We start from the raw sequence: 20,428 nt of genomic DNA, 5'->3' as shown, positions 1-20,428 counted from the left end.
ACTACATGTATTAATTATACCCCTGCTCCGAAGGAGAGGGGGGTATACTGTTTTACCCTTGTGTGTCTGTCTGTCCGTCTGTCTGTCTAGATGTGTGTCTGTCTGTCCGTAACAAATTTTGGTCGCAGTTTTCTCATTGCAGATGCTTGAAATTTTAGCACACTCTTTGTTTAGGCAGACCATATAGTGGGATTCATTTTTGTACAAATCCGATTTCAACTTCCTGTTTATTCGTTTGTCTGTCCGTACCATATATAACAAATTTTGGTCGTAGTTTTCTCAGCAACTACCCATCGCAGTTGCTTGAAATTTTAGCACACTCTTTGATTAGGCATGCCATATAGTGGGATTCATTTTTGTACAAATCCGATGTCAACTTCCTGTTTATCCGTGCGTCAGTCCGCACGATACATAACAAATTTTGGTCGTAGTTTTCTCAGCAACTACTCATCGCAGATGCTTGAAATTTAAGCACACTCTTTGCTTAGGCATGTCATATGGTGGGATTCAGTTTTGTACAAATTCGATGTCAACTTCCTGTTTATCCGTGCATCTGTCCGTACCATACATAACAAATTTTGGTCGTAGTTTTCTCAGCAACTACTCATCGCAGGTGCTTGAAATTTTAACACACTCTTTGTTTAGGCATGCCATATGTTGGGATTCATTTTGTACAAATCCGATGGCAATTTCCTGATTATCACTGTGTCTGTCCATAACTGAACCTGTGTATTCACATCAGAGCGGGGGTATTATTAGTGAGCATTGGCTCACAGTCTTCTCGTTTTGATGGAGGTTTTACTAAAGAAACTGGAAAATAATTTCGAAGTGTTACTGGGTTAGTTTCCTTTCTCTCTATAATATAAAATTCATAAAAGAATTGTAGATGAAAACGATGCATAAATTTTCTATGTCGGCTTTGATATAAATAAAACAGAAAATATAAAAATTGTAGCCCACACAAGACAAATTGGAGACTTTCTTCTTCATCCTCGGGTGGTTGTTTTCACAGATGGTAGACTGACAGATTTTACAGATTTGAATGCCACAGACAGTGAGGCGGATACCATGCTTAATGATCATGTAAATATTCCTTGCAGGGAGAAATTTCCTATTTTGTGATACGAACTTTGTAAAAAAAGATATAAATTACGTTTTCTGTAAAGAAATGAAAACATGAAGCAGAATATTACAGTCCAATAATCCTTTTGTCTTTGTTGTAAAGGTGTTGAGACCACTCTTTTCAATTACACAACAAATAGGAAGAATATCTCCAATTTTCTGTTTTCCAGTAGGAGAAAACCCTAATTACGTAAGTGACGATATGCAAATAATTTTTGTTAAAATCCGAACAACTTATTACAGGTTTTGTAGAGTAGCCTTTCCCCTCTAAAATCTTTCCCCCATAAAACTGACTCTAGAGTAGGATTTTTCCAATGAAAATAGGCTCTAGAGTAGGATTTCCCACACGGGAAAATGATTCTAGAGTAGGATTTTCCCCAAGGAAATCCAACACCAGGTTCATTATTCCTGGGAGAAATTCTACTTTGTGTACTAGTTATGGAGTGCGAATTCTCCCAGAGCCAATTTTCCCCCCAGTGAAATATATATAATGGCTGTACATGTACTTATGTTATGAGGGGTAAGAAAGGGGATGCATTATTACAAGTGTCCCTTCTTCAAAATGGTGGCCAGATGTATTGTAACATACGAAGAAAGAAGAATGAAAATTTTAAATCTCATTTTTTTCTCAGCAACGTTCCCTCCATCCAATTTTTAAAGCATTAAAATCGTATTTTTTCATCTGGTCTCTGATTAAAGAATTGGAAATAAACGGAGTAGAGTTAATAAAATGTGCGCGTAGTATGCATAATCAAGAGGTTAAGGAATAGAAGCATACTAGGTCATATTAGAGGTGTTAAGACATTGAATCTGAGGAGTTTTACATTTCTTTTGAAAGCTAAATATTCGGGTTGAGACTCCATGATTTGAAATATATGTTTAGAAAATTCTTACTACAATTGAACAGTATATAAATCGAAAAACAATCATTTGCTAATTAAAAATCAGTTTCCCGCTTATCTTTTTCATAGAAATACTTTATTTCGGCTGTGGTTTATACTGATCTATAAAGAAGGGGGACATCCTACTCTGAGAAAGAAAGCGGGGGAAATTTGGCTCTAGTATGAGATTTCCCCTATAGGAGGAATCCTACTCTAAAGTACAATTTCCGGGGGGGGGGGGGGGAGCTGGCTATGGGGGAAATTCCACTAAACAACAACGGTATTAATCACATGTTTACTTCTTTTTACAGTGCATGGATATAGCTCATAGGATTTCGTTTTGATATCCATGGTTGTTGCGTGAATTTTATCAAGACAAATATTGTGGATTTACATATATAATATAAAACAGTGTTAAACATGGAATAGCTTCGTAAAACAAAAATAAAAAAAAGAATGTCGCCAAGGCTCCGGGATGAAAACATACAATTATTGGATTAAAAAATATCCAAACACAAACCTTGGGAGATCCTATATTTATCAAATATCTGCTTATATAATCAAAATTCTTTTAAATGTCTCAAGGTCGGTGTTTGCTTCCTATTGGTAATGTTTAGTTGGACTTTTGAGCTTGTTATCTTCACTTTTCATTGTAGGATCTATTGAATGCAATATCATCGAATTCGAACGGAGGAAAAGTATTGGAAATTTATGAAGCAAAGAGCTTCGGACGATATACATTACATTACGTAAATATATATATTTTTTCTCTTATTCCCAAGAATTCGGTAAGTGTTTGCTTTAATGGTTAGCCAACATTTTCAAAGACGAGTTGTGTTGTTTTTTGAAGATAGCGGCAGATTTTCTTTGCAAAGTAACAAACAGGGAAGGAATTGAAAGAGGAAATTTGAGATTTGTCGCAGAATCTGTTCTCTCTTGGCAAACCCATGAGGAAGACGATTTGGTATATACATTTATTTGTCATTTTTGTAATTTTGTGTCGCCTACATAGCATTGCAGATGTACAAAGGAATCATTTTGTGTTGCTTCCGTCCATCCATCATTTTATCAGAAATTTCATGAATTTATTTGTCTCAGTGCGTTATAGAATTCACATGGAGATTCAGCGGTCAGTTCAAGTCCAAAATTACATATTTTACATAATATTTGGCGTCTTTAATAGTGTTAAAATCGATATGTATACACCGATACCGACATACAGGTATTTGATATCAAGATATCAAGATAAGTGGGCAAATCAGTTAAGTAAAACATATCAGTGTAAATTAATCGAACGTTTAAATATAAAGCTTCTCAAAATTAAAATTATTATTGTTGTAAAGGTAGAAAAATTAAATTGAGTGCTTTACAATATTTATCATTCTGTTGAAATCGCTTAATCATTGCATATTGGAATGGTTGCTTAAGGCGGAGGAAAGCGAACATAGGAATCATATTTCTCTTGCTTAAAGGGGTAACCATGTATGAAGTACAGAAAGAAGTAATATAGGTATCACTTGTGAAAACAAGATGTATTTTTGAAACATTAATGCCTCCGTATGGAAGCTCAAAACTAAGACAAAACTTTTTTCAAAAATGTTAGTACTCAAAGAAAGGACTTATCACAAGGAATTGACATGTAAAATGTAAAAACCTTAATACCAACCATTCAGAAAATAAAGCAAAGGTTAGATTTTCGAAAGTAGGTCATACTCCAAGATCAAGGTCATGAGCTAACTGAGGTCAAAAAAGTTGGTACCAAAGGAAAGATCCTGTCATAAAATATCATTCGTTAAATACGAAACCCTAGCACTAACCCTTCAAAAGTTGAAGGCGAGGTTAATGTGTTTTTTTTCCAAATGTAGGTCAAGATAATGGGGCTAATAATGTTGCTACCCAAAGAAGGGTCTTGTCACAAGAAATAAACATGAGATATATGAAAACCGTAGGACCAACCGTTCAAAAGACTTCGGAGATAAATTTTATGAAATGATAAAATCTCAGTTACTAGTATTTAGTTAAATTTTATAATCTCAGGACACCATATACGAGCTGATGCATAACAAAGAGAGAATAACCAGGGCACAGCATAGAAATGATGAAGACATGGATGAAGTTTGTTTTAAGGAAAAATACTCCATAGTTCCCAGACTTGGTACGAGGGTTTGTCGTGGTCCTGATTGGAGTTTTCAGAACCAGGACAGCGAGGGCATTGGAACCATTGTGGGTCATGGGAAAGACGGTATATATATATATATATATATATATATATATATATATATATATATATATATATATATATATATATATATATATATATATATATATAATGCTTATGCAGCTAAAATGCTCTCTATCAATTATATATTACTGATTACATGATCGACAAGCTTAAATTTAAAATCTTATGAATATTCTTTTAAGGCTTGGGTGACTAAACATGAATATGAATTGCGTTAGTAGAAAGGATTTTTTTTAAGACTATGGATAAAAATAGGTAATTTTATTTAAATGTGTTTTACAGTCGGTTTAGTACACGTGGAGTGGGATAATGGACATCGCAATTTGTACAAATACGGTATAAGAAACCTGTACGATATTGTGGTTTGTGATGAACCCAGGATTCCTGTTGACGGATTTGTCGCTGTTGGATGTTTTGTTAAGAGAGGTATTTCATATCATAAATGTTCAATATAGTTTCCTGCTATACACATAGAAAAAAAACAAATTATATGGAAGTCACTTTTTGTACATATTATAGAATAAGCGGCCAAGTAACGATTTTTATTAAAACCCTTCATATTTAAAAATGAAAAAAAATACAGGCCCTGACTGGAATTGGGGAAATCAGGATGGTGGAGAAGAAGCTATTGGGACATGTTATCGAGTGATGGATAATGCTACTGTTTATGTAAGTTCATGGGGACATGTTATCGAGTGATGGATAATGCCCTGCTTTATGTACGTTCATTGGGACATGTTATCGAGTGATGGATAATGCTACTGTTAATGTAAGTTCATAGGGACATGTTATCGAGTGATAAATAATGCTACTGTTTAGATAAGTTCATAAGGACATGTTATCGAGTGATGGATAATGCCAATGCTTATGTACGTTCATAGGGACATGTTATCGAGTGATGGATAATGCTACTGTTTATTTAAGTTCATAGGGACATATTATCGAGTGATGCATTATACTACTGTTTATGTAAGTTCTTGATTAAAGTTTGTATATTGGTACATATTATCGAGTGATGGATAATGCCACTGTTTATGTTAGTTCTTGATTTATATTTCTTTATTGAGACATATTATCAAGTGTCGGTCAATTTCACTGTTTATAACAGTTTATAGGGACATGTTATCGAGGGATGTATAATGCTACTGTTTATGTTCGTTCTTGATGAACATTTGTTTATTGGAACACGTTATCGAGTGATGGAAAATGCTGATGTTTATGTAAGTTTTTTATTAATATTTCTTTGTTGGGACATATTATCAAGTGATGGTCAATGTCACTGTTTATGTAAGTTCATTGGGACATTTTATCGAAATATATGGAGATAACGAACAGCATTCAAGCTCAAAAGTCCATTAAATAATACAAAATAGGAGCAGAGCAAACAAGGATTTCCAAATCATCAGAGGATTGGATCATGCGCCATGGAGGAGTGAGCATCCCCTGCCGACCGGTCACACCCGCCGTGTGCTCCTTGTCATGATCGGGAAATAACGGAAAAAATACGTCGGCAATTGAGTGTGTAAATAATGGCCAAACAATTAGTATGAAAAACGTCATTCAGCATTTGACTCAATGATAAATTGTATTTGCTGACAAGGTCATTGTATCGACCATAGAACTTCCGAAATGATGACTTTAAACGAGACTGCTGATATTCTTGTTTCATCAACTTGTTTGTCAATGATTTACCTCGTTTTAGAAATTGTACATTCGTAGAGCATGCTCTTGCGTATCGAATCAACTGAGAGATATACTCCGTATGCAGGTGATGAAGGTATATTGCTGCATAAGTAAGGGAAGTTGACGATTGAAAAGTTAAAGTCATCACGTTTATCATAAAGCTTGGTTGTTAGATTACCATTAACGTCTTTTTCAAGTAAAATATCCAAATATGAAACAGATGTGTCAGACTCTGTTTTATCTTTTATCTCAAGCTCACCGGGATATGTCGTATCGACATAAGAATGGAAATATAACCATTGTTAATTGACAATACGTCATCGATATATCTAAATGTCGAGTTGAAGGTCACAGCAAGTGTTATTTTTTTTTTCACGTATAAGATTTTGGACAAATTCTGCTTCATATGAATACAAAAAAGAGCTGCTAATAACGGGAGCAATTGGAACCCATGGGAATTCCAATAAATTGTTGGAAGACATGGTCTCCGAAAACCACATAGATATTGTCAATCAGAAACTCAAAGTATCTTTTTAATGTCAACTTCAGAGTACTTGTGTGTATTTTTAACAAAATAATTTTGCAAATGACCAATGACAAGGTGAGTAAATTAACGTGTTCCATTTGTATGGAAAAAGCAGCTGTCAATGATATCAAAAAGTCTGGACTTTAATTTATCGTGGGGAATGGTTGTGTATAAAGTTGAAAAGTCGTAAGTTTTTAAACTGTTGATTTTGCTAAAATGGATTATGCCATGTTTATATAAGTTCATAGAGACATGTTATCGAGTGATGGATAATGTCACTGTTTATGTAAGTTCATAGGGACATGTTATCGAGTGATGGATGATGCTACTATTTATGTAAGTTCTTGATTAATATTTCTTTATTGGGACATATTATCAAGTGATGATCAATGTCCTGTTTATGTTAGGTCATTGGGACATGTTATTGAATGATAGATAATGCTACTGTTTATGTAAGTTTTTATTAACATTTCTTAATGGGGACATATTAACAATGTGATGGTCAATGAAACTGTTTATGTAAGTTCATTGGGACCTTTTTATCGAGTGATGGATAATGCCACTGTTTATGTTTGTTCTTGATTAATATTTCTTTATTGGGACATATTACCAAGTGTTGGTCAATTTAACTGTTTATAACAGTTCATTGGAACATGTAATCGAGTGATGGAAAATGCTAATGTTTATGTAAGTTTTTTTTTTAACATTTCTTTATTATAGTCATTGCTAAAATAAATCTCCATCCTTGGCTTAAAATGAAAAGTTGAAACAATGTTTTAAATAAGTAACAATAGATTTTTTCAGTTTTTTGTGAAAAGTTTATTTTCTATTTAACAAGATTTTTTTTACTCGTACAAAAAAGGGCATTAAAAATGCCACACATTTATTAATCAACATAATAATAGGAGCATGTAAAACTACTAAATTTAAGGTTCGATGGCCCTGTGGAAGAATGGGTAATTACAGATTTGGATACGATGGAAAATACGACATCGAACTTTGGTAGTTTGTTTCTTTACTATTATTAATTATTTAATACAAATATTAATAAAACTCTCAGAAAAAAGAAAAAAAGAAGTAACTATGCTGAGAAAAAATGTGTAGAGTAGGATTTCCCCCGAGCCAGCTTTCATCCCGGAATCTGTACTCTAGAGTAGGACTTCCCACGAGAAGAAATCTCAAACTGGAGCCCAATTTCCTGCTATTTCTTTCTTAGAGTACGAGTTCCCCTATTTTATCAATGCTAAAATCATATCGACAATATTCTAGCCAAAAGTTTATATGAGAAAAATTTAGTCGCACTGTGGGACGTGGAAACCGGTCCTTCGGATGAGACCGTATAAACCGAGGTCCCGTGTCGCAGTAGGTGTTGACACGAGAAAGATCCCTCACCGCTCACTGGTTTTGAGTGCGAGTATAGGTCAAAATTTGCAGCTCTCCACCGGCAAGTGGTGGCGTCTCCATATGAGTGAAAATTCTCGAGAGGGACGTTAAACAGTAAACAAACAAACAAAAACAAAAATTTACTTCGTAGGAAATGGTAAAATGGTAAGACTCGATGTCTCAGCACTACTCTTAGCGCACCTGTTCCTGTCTGTCCACTAATGTTAAATTGTTTATCAGGCCACCATCAGAGATTTAATAATTTGTTGACCACTACCGGCCCAGTATTTTATCAATGAATCTGTGCTTTTACAAAGAAATTCTGAGAAAATTCTAAAATTTACATTATCAATCGGTTCCACATATCATTTCGTTAGTACATATATTTGAATCCAGTAGTTCTTCAAAGAGAAAAAAGAAAAAAGCAGCCGAAGCCAAAAACCAAACATACAAGAAACAATGCTCTTGGACGCCGTAGCATAAGTGTGTCTACGACCCCAGCGATGTAATATTGGATTTGAAATTTGTATGCTCTGTTAAAGTTTTATTTTAATAAATTCAAATTTTTAGAAATTGACTTTTTTTTAATTCTATGGCATCGGCAGTATTTTGGATATTTAAACCCAGAAACTAGAGATGTCAAAATATTTATTTTCCTTAGTCGATTATTTGATTGCCTTATTCGAACGAAACTTAAATCTGTTTAAACAAAATTAATGCAACGTAACGCTTGGAAAGAGTGATTGTATGAAATAAATTCAGAGACCTAATTCTTCAAAATGTATGATTTCCCAGTCAATCGAATTTATAAATCTGTCTGTATATGCAATCAGTTTTCATTTTAGTAATCATTAAATTTGCCAGCTTATATTTTTAAAGCTTATTACTAAATGAATTGGGGAAAGGGATGGGTAATCTTATAACGAAAGATAATTGGTACATGGTATAAGATCAAGTCCAATTAATAATTTACAAAGTCCAGTATATTGGTGGGTAGTTTATCACAAAAACAACACAGGAAGTTTAACTACTACTGACTACTTCTCGCAGTAGTGAAGCACCTACAATTACTGTACTTTCTATACGTACATGGAAAGGAGGAAAATTATCTTATCGACTGTCTCTGAGGAAAGACGTTTTCTCAATTTTGTGATGAGAATTCCATCTCGTTATCACTCTATTATTGCACTTATTTAATTATAATAATATTCGAATGTCGTTTCATTATTTGAACGTCGGTCCATTCGACTGATAGTGGAATAGTCGACTATTCGTTGACACTCGTATCAGAAACTTTAAGATACACACCTCAATATTTTACACAATTGGAGAAACAAATTCTTTTAAAATAAATTCCTCCATTTTGTTTCCATGTCTACAGCTAAAAATTTCTTCAACCGATAACACTGTACCATATTTTTTTGAAACCAGTTTGACCAGATGTAAAGAATAAGACTTAGATTTTTAAAAAAAAAAAGAATTGGTTGGTCAGTTACTGAGAAAAATGATATTTAAAATTTTCAATCTTCTTTCTTCGTAGGTTTCAATCAAACTGGTCGACATTTTGAAAATTTAAATATTGAAGGCACAAGAAGACTTTGTTCATAATTTTTGTGTTTCATTAAGACATTCTTCCGCGGGAAAATCCTACTCTAGAGCCCTTTTCCGGGGGAAAATCCTGCTCTAGAGCCAGTTTTCCTGTGGAAAGATTTTAGATGGGAAAGCCTACCCTACAAGAGCGGTATAGTCTTTGCCCTGTTTTTGATTGAAGTGCTTCCTACATATATACTTTATGCAGAATACTATATTTTGTATTATAGCGACCCATTCTCACCAGACGTGATGAAAGCGGTTAGAGAACAACGGAATGCAATTAAGACGTCTGAGTCTAATACAGAACACAAACTTTCTTCTAATGGTTTAAAAGGTTCTCGTATAAAACTAACTTTTTCTCAAGTTAATATTTGCTGTGATAAACTAACAACACTTCCATATAACCTGATCAACAATTAAAGATTGCTTGCCTTTGATCTAAATGATTTAAGGATTATTAGTACGGTAATATTCTATGCGAAATTTGCAGGTAATTCTGAATTACAGGGATCACCACACCACACAACTAAACGAAGCGGTGGCATCATGAAGGGAGATACGGGAAATTACTCACAACAGAGTAAAAAATCAAATCAAGGTCGAAGTAAGGAATTACGAGAGGAGACTGATGCCGAGTCAACCAAACACTTGTATGAATCAGTTAAACAACGTGACCAGTTAACGTGTTATGATAAAACAAATGTTACCAACATCCAAACAGAACACTTCCCTATGGCTATTTCAGGGGAAGATCTGGAAACTGATGAGGCACATGGTATTGGTCTAGAAGGCAACTTAATGGGACGTATATCTAAAGGTTCTGTACATATCAATAGATCTGCAAGCCAAGACGAATATCACAATCCCCTCTCTCTGAATTCATCTGTGATTGTGAAAAACTGTGTTTCTGTCAAAGGAACATCAAGCATCAATGCCTCAATGATACTGTCAAATAATAAAAATACTTATAAAAATCCTGAACTATGTGTAACCGTAACAAATAAAGATAATGTTCAGGTGGAAACAAGTACAGATATGGAATCCAACGTTGCACTGATTTCGCAAAACCATTTGTCGAGCAAAGATCCTAAATCTAAACTAAATTTAGCAAATCGGAATCTATCCTGGCAGTGGCAGGACAACACTGGTGTTTGGGTAGACTATTCTGACCACGTGAACAATTTGATAAACTACAGACTTCGACAGCGCCCCATGGCGACGGTCTTGATTAGTTATAATGGTGAAAGGTGAGTATGTTGTGTTCGATTGATCAAAGTATATTTCCATTTCTATTTGTTTTCTCTGTGATAACTCTTTGAAAGTTAGGAGAGTTGATTTCTTCATCATTCTACCGGAATGCAACTTTCGCCAAGCGAAAGGTCAGGAGCTAAGGTGGCCTAATATGCATGTAATTCTCGTGCGGCTGTCTTGTGTCTGACTCTCAGGAGGCCTAATATGCATGTAATTCTCGTGCGGCTGTCTTTGTGTTTGACGTCAGTGGGCGGGGACTATTGAAATTGACATGTGAGGCCTCATGTAATTTAAATCTATTCGTCTACATTTTTAAAATCTAAATTTACAGTTTTATTTCACAATGAAATGGAAATATAAGGAATCACTGTCTAGTTAGTAGAGTATGCCAGGGCATCAACGATAGTTGGAAACGTGGGATAATTTGCATAACGGGCGATTAAATAACACTATTAAAAAGTATTGAAATAGTAACAATTGTGCAGAAATTGCTAGAAATAGCTTCACTTAAGTAAAACTATATAATGAAATGTAGATGCAGTTTGTTCTGTTTTAATCCTCAGATGTATTTTTACATTAGTTTTAGAATTGTAGCATCAAAGATGATACAGATCAACACAAAAACAAAAGAAAGGCACAACATTAGATGCAGGAATACTTAATACCAGCGTTGACAAAGCAGAGATAAGAAGAATCAGAATAAAACAAGAAATTTCACCAAAGCATTTTAAACTGTTTTTTAATTATTTGGCATTTGATAAGATTTTTTAAAAGTTATTTTGATATATTTACAGGATTTGCAAATAAATAATATATTGAAAATTGCTCTTTAAAAACAGCATTATAAAAACAAAATTTAATCTATTTAAACCAACAAGTTTTTCTTGAAATCACAAGTATATGATATCAAATAATAATAAATATGATATGCTAATTTTTCTCCGTTACCAAATTTTATGATAAACGTGAACGTTATTTCTATTGTCGTCTTCCCTTACTTATTTATGAATACACCGTTATCACCTTCATATGGTTTTAATGTCTCCCATGCAGTTGTTTCGATATGCAAGGGCGTGTTCTGCGTAAGAACTATTCCTAAGCCAAGGTAGGGCTATTGATAAATATGTTGATTGTATAAGGGTATCAACAATCTCAGTTTAGGGGGGGGGGGCGTATACAAATATAATAGGACTATTTATACCTTTGTAACCTACACTAGCCTACGTGTGCATTTGAGGTTTCAGGAAAATATACCTTCTCAGTATTTTTGAGAGTGTCTCAAAATACATTTACATTTATTTTCTTGCACTTCAAAGCAAATCAAAATACTATCTTAGACTTTTTGCTCACATTTTTATATTTGATGTCTTATACTATGATATCTGTTTCATATATGGATATTTTACTTGAAAAAGACGTTAATGGTAATCTAACAACCAAGCTTTATGATAAACGTGATGACTTTAACTTTTCAATATACCTTCATCACCTGCATACGGGGTATATATATCTCTCAGTTGATTCGATACGCAAGAGCATGCTCTACGTATGTACAATTTCTAAAACGAGGTAAGTTATTGACAAACAAGTTGATGAAACAAGAATATCAGCTGTCTCGTTTAAAGTCATCATTTCGTAAGTTCTATGGTCGATACAATGACCTTGTCAGCAAATACAATTTATCATTGAGTCAAATGCTGACTGACGTTTTTCGTACAAATTGTTAGGCCATTATTTACACACTGAATTGTCGACGGATTTTTTCCGTTATTTCCCGATCATGACAAGGAGCACACGGCGGGTGTGACCGGTCGGCAGGGGATGCTCACTCCTCCATGGCACCTGATACCACCTCTGATGTTAAGAGGTCCGTGTTTGCTCCTATTTTGTATTGTTTGATAGACTTTCGAGCCTGAATACTGTTCGTTATCTTCATATATTTCATACATAATTTATAAGAAACACAAAATTCTACGATCTGTTTTTCAAAATGGGGCATGTCAAAATTTACAAAACTTTCCCCTATTTTATCGAGTACTACAAAAAAAATGATGCAATGAATTCATACGAAAATTTACATTTTTATATACATGTACTTAGTTCCAGAAAATAATAATCAATAAATTAGATATAGTAATTTAATGATAGATTATGAAATGAAAAAAGGTGAATCGATCTATCTCAAAAAATGTATAAACAATACAAGTCTTTGAAGAGGACTTGATCAGATAAACGGAACATTCCGTAGTCAAGTTCAGAATAAAAACACGGCCTAACAATTGGTATGAAACATGTCAGCCAAATAAGGATCCATTCATGTGTTATATTTGCTATCAAGGTCATATAACGACCATAGAATTTACCAAATTCCGATTTTAACCGAGATTGTTGAAATTCCTGTAACATCAACTTATCTGTCAGTAACCTGCTTTGGTTTAAAAATTAGTCGTATTCAAAGCATGCTCTTGAATATCAAATGAGTTGGGAGATGATATGTTGAGATAACGAAAAGTATTCAAGCTCAAAAGTCCATTGAAACAATACAAATCGGGAGCAGAGAAAACATGGACCCCTCAAAGCATTAGAGGTGGGATCAGGTGTAAATACCATATGCAGGTGATAGCGGGAAATTACTACATAAATAAGGAAAGTTGACGATGGAAAACTTGAAGTCATCCCGTTTATCATACAATTTAGTTGCTAGTTGGCTCCCATCGTCTAAAGTTAGTAAAACATCCAAATATGAAACAGATGGGACAGACTCTGTGGTGTCTTTAATTTCAAGTTCACTGGGATATATCGAATCGACATATGAATGAAAGTCACTATTGTTAATGATAATACATCGTCGATATATGTTAATGTCGAGTTCAAGGCAACAGTTGTGAGTTATGATCACACAAACCCTAAATAGATAGGTGTTTTCCTCTGGACACCCTCTACCTTTGTAGTAAACATGAAGTCTCGAGGTTAAAATGCATTCAAGTTGTCGCGTCACATAACAAACAGACTGATTCTCAACACCTGTATAACACCGAATTTAGGGGATTATGGTGTGTTGGATTCTTCAAACTATTCCCATTTTAGAAACGTAAATAAAGGATACATAGGAAAAGCACAACAAAGCTGAAGTTATCGTCTCATACGGAAATAAAATGATAATAAAATAAAATACTATTACGAATGAGGAAAAACAAAAGACTAAAGTTACCACGTATAAAAAAAATGTTGTAGAATTTTACATAATGGCAAAATTTGTTGATGATGATTACTGGATGAACAGAGCTCACGAAGAGGCAACAAATAGTAAGAATTATATTTTAGTATATATTTGTAAAGCTTCAAGAAGAATAAAAATTCATTACTATATATAAACGATCTTTTTAAAGTATTATGCTACTTTAATTTCTAAGGTTAGGAAGGTATCATACAATGTCTTTTTGAGAAAAGGTTGCAAAAATGTTAAAGCATAAAATTACTAGATAGAAAACTGAAGTACCAACACGGGAAAGGGCCATGTGTTATGTTTGCACTGGATACTTCAGCAAGCATGCAGGGGGTGGCCTTCCAGGAGATGAAGAAGGCTTTTACTGACATCATAGACGGTACTGCTTTTTTCTTACTTATATATCTTAACTTCTGCATGTAATATAATTCTTCGAGAAAAATAAACTAAAACAAGTTGCTGTCCTTTAAAAAAGGACTGCAATACGTGGACCATATGCATGTGTTTCGAAACGAAATTCAAAGAAAATTTCTAGATTTAGTGAGTTTACAAAGCTGTAATTAAGTTTAATCTTTTTTTCTCTAATTTTCATTGTTATTTAAGTCTGTTTAATTAGGCTGTAATGATAAGAAAAATCATGACCTTGAAATGATGTGAATATGAAATGTTGATCTAGGTATCTATCACAATTGTAATTTAGCTTTTAAAATTAACAACAGAATTAAAAGAGGCTTGCAGGTATCGTAATCTCCATTGGCGTATCCAGGGAGGGGGGGGGGGGTTCGGGTGTTGGAACCTCCTTTATTTTTGCAGAAAGAGGAAGAGAGAATGTTTATTCTGTAATACATATTTTTTTTTTACATCTAGTATTTTCAGTAAAATATGAAGTACTTCAATTTCTGCCCTTTCTGCTCTCTAGATAGAGTTTTGCTTATTGCTTCCTCCGTGTACCTTCACAATACCGGTCCCGGGCCTCGACCACCCACATGTAACTTGAAATATTTCACTTTGATATCATCGGAAGATTCCAGCGAACGAACGTACGGCTATGCCATTTTTGGACCATCTTCTAAAGTAACTAACTTTAAGAAGTATGCATATAAAGTCATGAAAGGGAGTATCCATAAGAGAATATTATCCTTTACAAAAATTTTGATATTTCTTATGCAAAATTTGTGTACATGACAATTAATTGTCATGTACAAATTTTGCTTAAGAAATATCAAAATTTTTGTAAAGGACAATATTTATCTCATTATACTATAGGGATATTTTAATCATTGAAGAGAAAGGTTCAAAATGTCCCGTAGTATGTGGGGGAGGGGGGTTCACTTTTTCTTTAAAATATCTTTTGTTAGAATTTGAATATATAAGTTTTAATTTGCATTGGAAGCTCCCCCGCACTTTTTGTTGCGGAACGGTTCAAAATACAGAAAATCAAGCATTTAAAAGAAATCAAAATGTACCCGAAAAGTTAGACGAAGTCCCCCCCCCCCCCCAAATAGGATTTTAGAGGGTGGTGCACAAGTTGTTAATTTATTTATTTATTTCTGCTTGTCAACTCTTTTTGGAAGTTGCACCCTTTGAAAACCGTTGCTACGGGCTTGAATGTAAGTGCCTGTGGTGTGACTTAGACCCCCCCCCCCTTTACTAAAGGGTCTCGAGTTATCTTAAACAATGCTAAGTTATCGATTAACTCGATCAATTTAAAAACACAAAAAAGAGATTAATTTTGTGTGTTTTTTTTTTGTCTGTCTCATTTAAATAACGGAATGGTTAATATACAACACCTGCAATCGTAACTTCTCGGCAGAAGGTCTGAGAATCTTATCGCACGTGTATAGACCTAGGCTATTTGGTCTTGCAAGCACAGGTGTGTGTATTGTTTGCTAGTGACGCTTAGACTGGTGACGGTATTTGCTACAAACATGAAGAACTATACACCATTTTCATATCATGTACAGATTTTTTTCTAGTGAAAATTGGAGTAAATTAAAAGTCGAATATTTTGGATAAGGGGTAACCCATATCTATTCTTGTTACAACGACCGTCAATGCATCCATGAGCGAGTTCATTGGTTACTCTGAAAGGTGGCATAGGTTTACCTTTCGTTAACATTTTCTACAATGATCTGCTTACTCTGAGTGATTGTACTTTCATAGCAAAGTTGTTAAATTTTATTCCCGATTGGCCTATAAGTTTTGTCATTTAACTGAAAAAAAAAATCGGGTTATTTCGATACCTGTAATGCTTAACGGCTGGGACTTGACATCTGTACTAGATTTATACGGAAGTATCCTATCATTGGAAAGATAGATGGTACACGTGTAGCACAGATCTGTAGTACGCAGAATTTTTTTTTTGGATGTTTCTCCCTCTCCCCCACATGGAAAAACATTGCTACATGCCTTTATCAAGCTATATTTGGATTGCTGTCTATCAAATTATTTTGCAAACCTTGATGCACAAAACTAATGCCGGTAAACATGGCAAAGACTATCTTTTGAAACCTAGTGTTTTAATTCTGTTAAGCTATCTCTATAAGTTCTTCCTACTTATTTAAAATGCTTGTACCATAGAATTTAGTTTGTATATAAGGATATATGTGTTAAAGAGAAATTCAGATCTTGGTTACGCCAAAGAATACATAAATACGATGTGCAGATTTTAGAGCGAGGTTTGCCAATGATTGGCATATTCTAATTCGAAGAGGGTGAATTGTTCTACGGGCAAGTTGTCTTAGAGGCTAGTCTTGTCCCATGATCCCTTGCACTTCGTTATTGGGGTCATGTAACGGCTGTATCCATGTTTAATGGCGGCGCCCATGACGCATCTGAACGTGCGAAATTCATAGCCTGTGAAAAAAATTGGAATACCATCGAATAAACAATTTTTCACGTAAACTGCGTGTACGTATTGATTTTTCCGGTTTCTGGCTGTCTTTTTCTGTGTGTAGTAGGACGTGACAAGCCTTTGTTACTTAAATTACTTAAAAATAAATATGTAAACAAGTTTGCTCTACATTTCGTAACAGCTCAAACAAATATTTAGAGGCGTAGCTTAGTTTTTCTTTCACCATGTAAAGATGTACTTTTGGATGCTTTTTAAATTTTCAGTGCCCAAATTTCCAAGACATTTCGATATAATATATTTTGAAGCTATACTACGTTCGAATTTTCTCCAACATGTTGTTGCTCGCGTGTATCGACATATATCTGACAGATACAATGTACACACACACACTTACCATGCTTGCAGAAATACTCTGTGTGTGTAATGGAGGGGGGTGAGGTAGTATTATTAGCCTGGTTGTCTTTTTAGTTCTTTGGGACATCAACCAGTTGTTAACATTAACTAATTAATATGAGATAGAGATATGATCATGTTTGGCCTTTTTCTGACAAACGAATTATACTTTGGACACGCTGGGGATCTTTTGAGTTCTTCTCAACACATGTTGCAGGCAGCAAGAAATGTTCAAGGCACTTTCATTGTTATAGATGAAACCCATTGTGTTTTTGATTGCAAATTAATCACAAGTTGTGTTCATACTTTCATCAGCAAGAGAAAGCCTTTAGCAAGTAGGAGGACAGTGTTTTGAATGCCTGCAGATGTGTATGACCCATCCAACCACCCCCATTTTATTCATACATTTAAGAGAGCTACACACTGTAAAATATATTGTCGCCCGCGTGGCGCAGGGGTTAGAGCGTTTGTTCTAGAGTCGTGAAGTAAGGAGTTGATCCTTACATCACGGGTTCGAATCCCACTGCGGGACGTGGAGACCGGTCCTTCGGATGAGACTGTATAAACCCTGGTCCCGTGTAGCAGTAGGTGCTGGCACAAAAAGATCCCTCACTGCTCAATGGCCCTGAGTGCCAAGTATAGGTCCAATATTTGCAGCCCTCCACCAGCAAGTGGTGGCATCTCCATATGAGTGAAAAATTCTCGAGAGGGACATTAAACAACAAACAAACAAATACACTGTAAAATATAAACTCACATTTGTATGGCTTTGGAGTGGAGTTGGAAAGGCTGTTCATTCCTTCTATTATTCTGAACACATATGATTTTTCCCTTGCCATTTTATGTTCAGCATCCAAAAGAGGTTCATTATTTTAGAACTGAACCTTCTATTTTATTTCCAAAATTCCAATTTAAAACAATTAAATTAAAGAAACAAAATGCCACAGCAGAAAATTTGCTTTATTTTGAACACTGTTGTGACTTTTAAGATTTGTCTAATATATTTTAGCTAAATCAAGCAATGGTGAATAGCATATAACCAGTCTTGGTTCTCCAATACTGTTCATTTTTGTAATTAGAAATAGGGGGTGGCCAAAGACAAGTAAAATGATTGAACACTGGTCCTAGCTGGCCCACTTTCTAATATGGAAGGTTTGAATGCAACTGCTTCTTTGCAATCCTTATATATTCATTTTTAAAATGAAAAAAAACAATACAGATTTAATACTTTATTACAGCTTATAGACAAGTTATAGATAAAGCTGCAACACCATTCTTCTTTCATGTGTCCTTACAGTAGTGACCAGTGATGACCTGGAGTAAATGGAAGGAAATCAGTATAAATACTCCTGATTTTAATGAATAAAATAAAATACATATGTTTTGAATCTCTTATCAAAACATATTACTTTTCATCCTGTAGATGATCTCAACATGATATCTTTATAATTCAGTGTCCATGTTGATGTTTACGACCCTATAATTTACAATTAACACTCTAAGCATTTTATCGCTAATAATGCTTTAAAAAAAAAAAAACTAAGAGAAATTAATAACATCTTCAAACCAGAAAAGAGAACAAGTGCCAAAATGAAAATGCATGTAAAACTGAAACAAAAATAAAGCTCTAATATTATGTAAAAAACAAGATGTGTTTGTGAAACACTATGCACCTGGTGGCAACAAAGTTCGAAAAAGCTATTTTTAGCATATAGGTCACAGTCAAGGTCACAAGGTCATTGACCTTGGTGTCATTTAAAAGAGCTTAATTAGTGGAGTAAGCATACCCAATATGAAGTCTCTATCTCTCATGGTTCAAAAGTTATGGTGAAGGTTAAAGTTGACAACAGACAGACAGGACAAAAACAATATGCCCCCCCGATCTATCGATCCGGGCGCATAAAAAAAATTGAAATGCAAGGTAAAGTACATGTATTTTATAACAACACAAATGTACGTAATTTTCTCATATATTAAGGAATACTTTAACATATTTGCAAAAGGATATCAAAATAAAACAAACATAGTTGCACTGAAATTCATCATTTATATGCACATACCAGTATAAAAATCTTCATTAAAATTCCAGTTACAGATGATCCACAGGGTTCATAAGGTTTTCGAGCAGAATCATTCCAAAATACATTGGCTCCAGATTATGGCACTTCTTTGGCTTCAGGAATGAATATCTTCAGAAAGCATATTTTTCAGACTTTAATCCTATTACAAAAAAGTAATGTCATCTTTTGTGTAGTATGACACTATGTATTCCATTTTATGCTGTAGACAGGTATTTAATTTCTTAGTTTTAATTTATCTAAAAGTACAACAATAAGGGATAAAAAGAGTGCCTGAAAAATGTTTTATTAGGGGTTGCAGTGGATTTGGGGGAACTCAGACTTGGTTCTTCTTATCAGTTATGGGGGTCTACATGCATTTTTTTCCTGAGAGAGAGATCCTTTTCTGTTAATAATGCAATTCACGAATTCAGCTACAAGTATTTTCATATGAACAGAAACAGCTGAGAAAGGCAAGAATGCCTCAAATATTTGTTAAAAATGCTGATTGATTTAATCAGATTTTTGCTTGTTAACTTAAATGACATAATAAATTATATGTGAGTATAAAATAATGTTAATAAAATTCGCTGCATGTATGTGTACTTTGGAACTGCCAAAAATATGTCAATACACGCGAGCAACGACATCTTGGAGAAAATTCGAACGTAGTGTAGCCCCAAAATGATTTATTTCGAAATGTCTTGGAAATTTGGGCACTGAAAATTTAAAAAGCATCCTAAAGTACTTCTTTACATGATAAAAGGAAAACTAAGCTACGCCTCTAAACACTTGTTTGAACTGTTACGAAATGTAGAGCAAAACTTGTTTACATTTTTATTTTTAAGTAATTTAAGTAACTAAAGCTTGTCACGTCCTAATAAACTCAGAAAAAGACAACCAGAGACCGGGAAAATCAATACTTACAAGCAGTTTATGTGAAAAATTGTGTATTCGACGGCTTTCCATTTTTTTCCACAGGCTACGAATTTCGCACGTTTAGATGCGTCATGGGCGCCGCCATTAAACATGGATACAGCCGTTACATGACCCCAATAACGAAGTGCAAGGGATCATGGGACAAGACTATCTTAGAGGCGAACTCTCTAGCATCCTCGCGCATGCGTAGCCTGACGTAAGCCCATGGCATCCGGTTTAACTCCGCTAATATATTTTCTGCTTGGACCTCAGGGTCCATGCAACTCAAAACTGCCTAG

The 20,428-nt window shown here is 34.5% G+C and overlaps 1 protein-coding gene and 2 long non-coding RNA genes across 3 annotated transcripts in view; 2 read left to right on the top strand and 1 right to left on the bottom strand.

The window, feature by feature from the left end:
- Window positions 1-20,428, top strand: part of LOC133181907 (uncharacterized) — a 73,152-nt gene that overhangs the window by 38,201 nt on the left and 14,523 nt on the right. The gene's annotated exons all lie outside the window — the stretch shown is intronic.
- Window positions 10,361-11,360, top strand: LOC133181908 (uncharacterized). The gene is made up of 2 exons (XR_009720501.1): window positions 10,361-10,677; window positions 11,262-11,360. It is a non-coding gene; the product is annotated as an uncharacterized LOC133181908 (long non-coding RNA).
- LOC133181909 (uncharacterized) lies at window positions 18,371-20,289 on the bottom strand. Its single transcript, XR_009720502.1, has 3 exons — window positions 20,139-20,289; window positions 19,215-19,374; window positions 18,371-18,468 (listed from the first exon to the last, which is right to left on the bottom strand). It is a non-coding gene; the product is annotated as an uncharacterized LOC133181909 (long non-coding RNA).

Source organism: Saccostrea echinata, unplaced genomic scaffold, assembly GCF_033153115.1.
Source record: "Saccostrea echinata isolate AGI-Se365-2 ecotype Australia unplaced genomic scaffold, CSIRO_AGI_Sech_v1 ptg000009l, whole genome shotgun sequence".
In the NCBI taxonomy this organism is placed as follows: Eukaryota; Metazoa; Mollusca; class Bivalvia; order Ostreida; family Ostreidae; genus Saccostrea; species Saccostrea echinata.
Note: the sequence above shows the minus strand (reverse complement) of the source record. Positions and strands in the feature narration are given on the sequence as shown.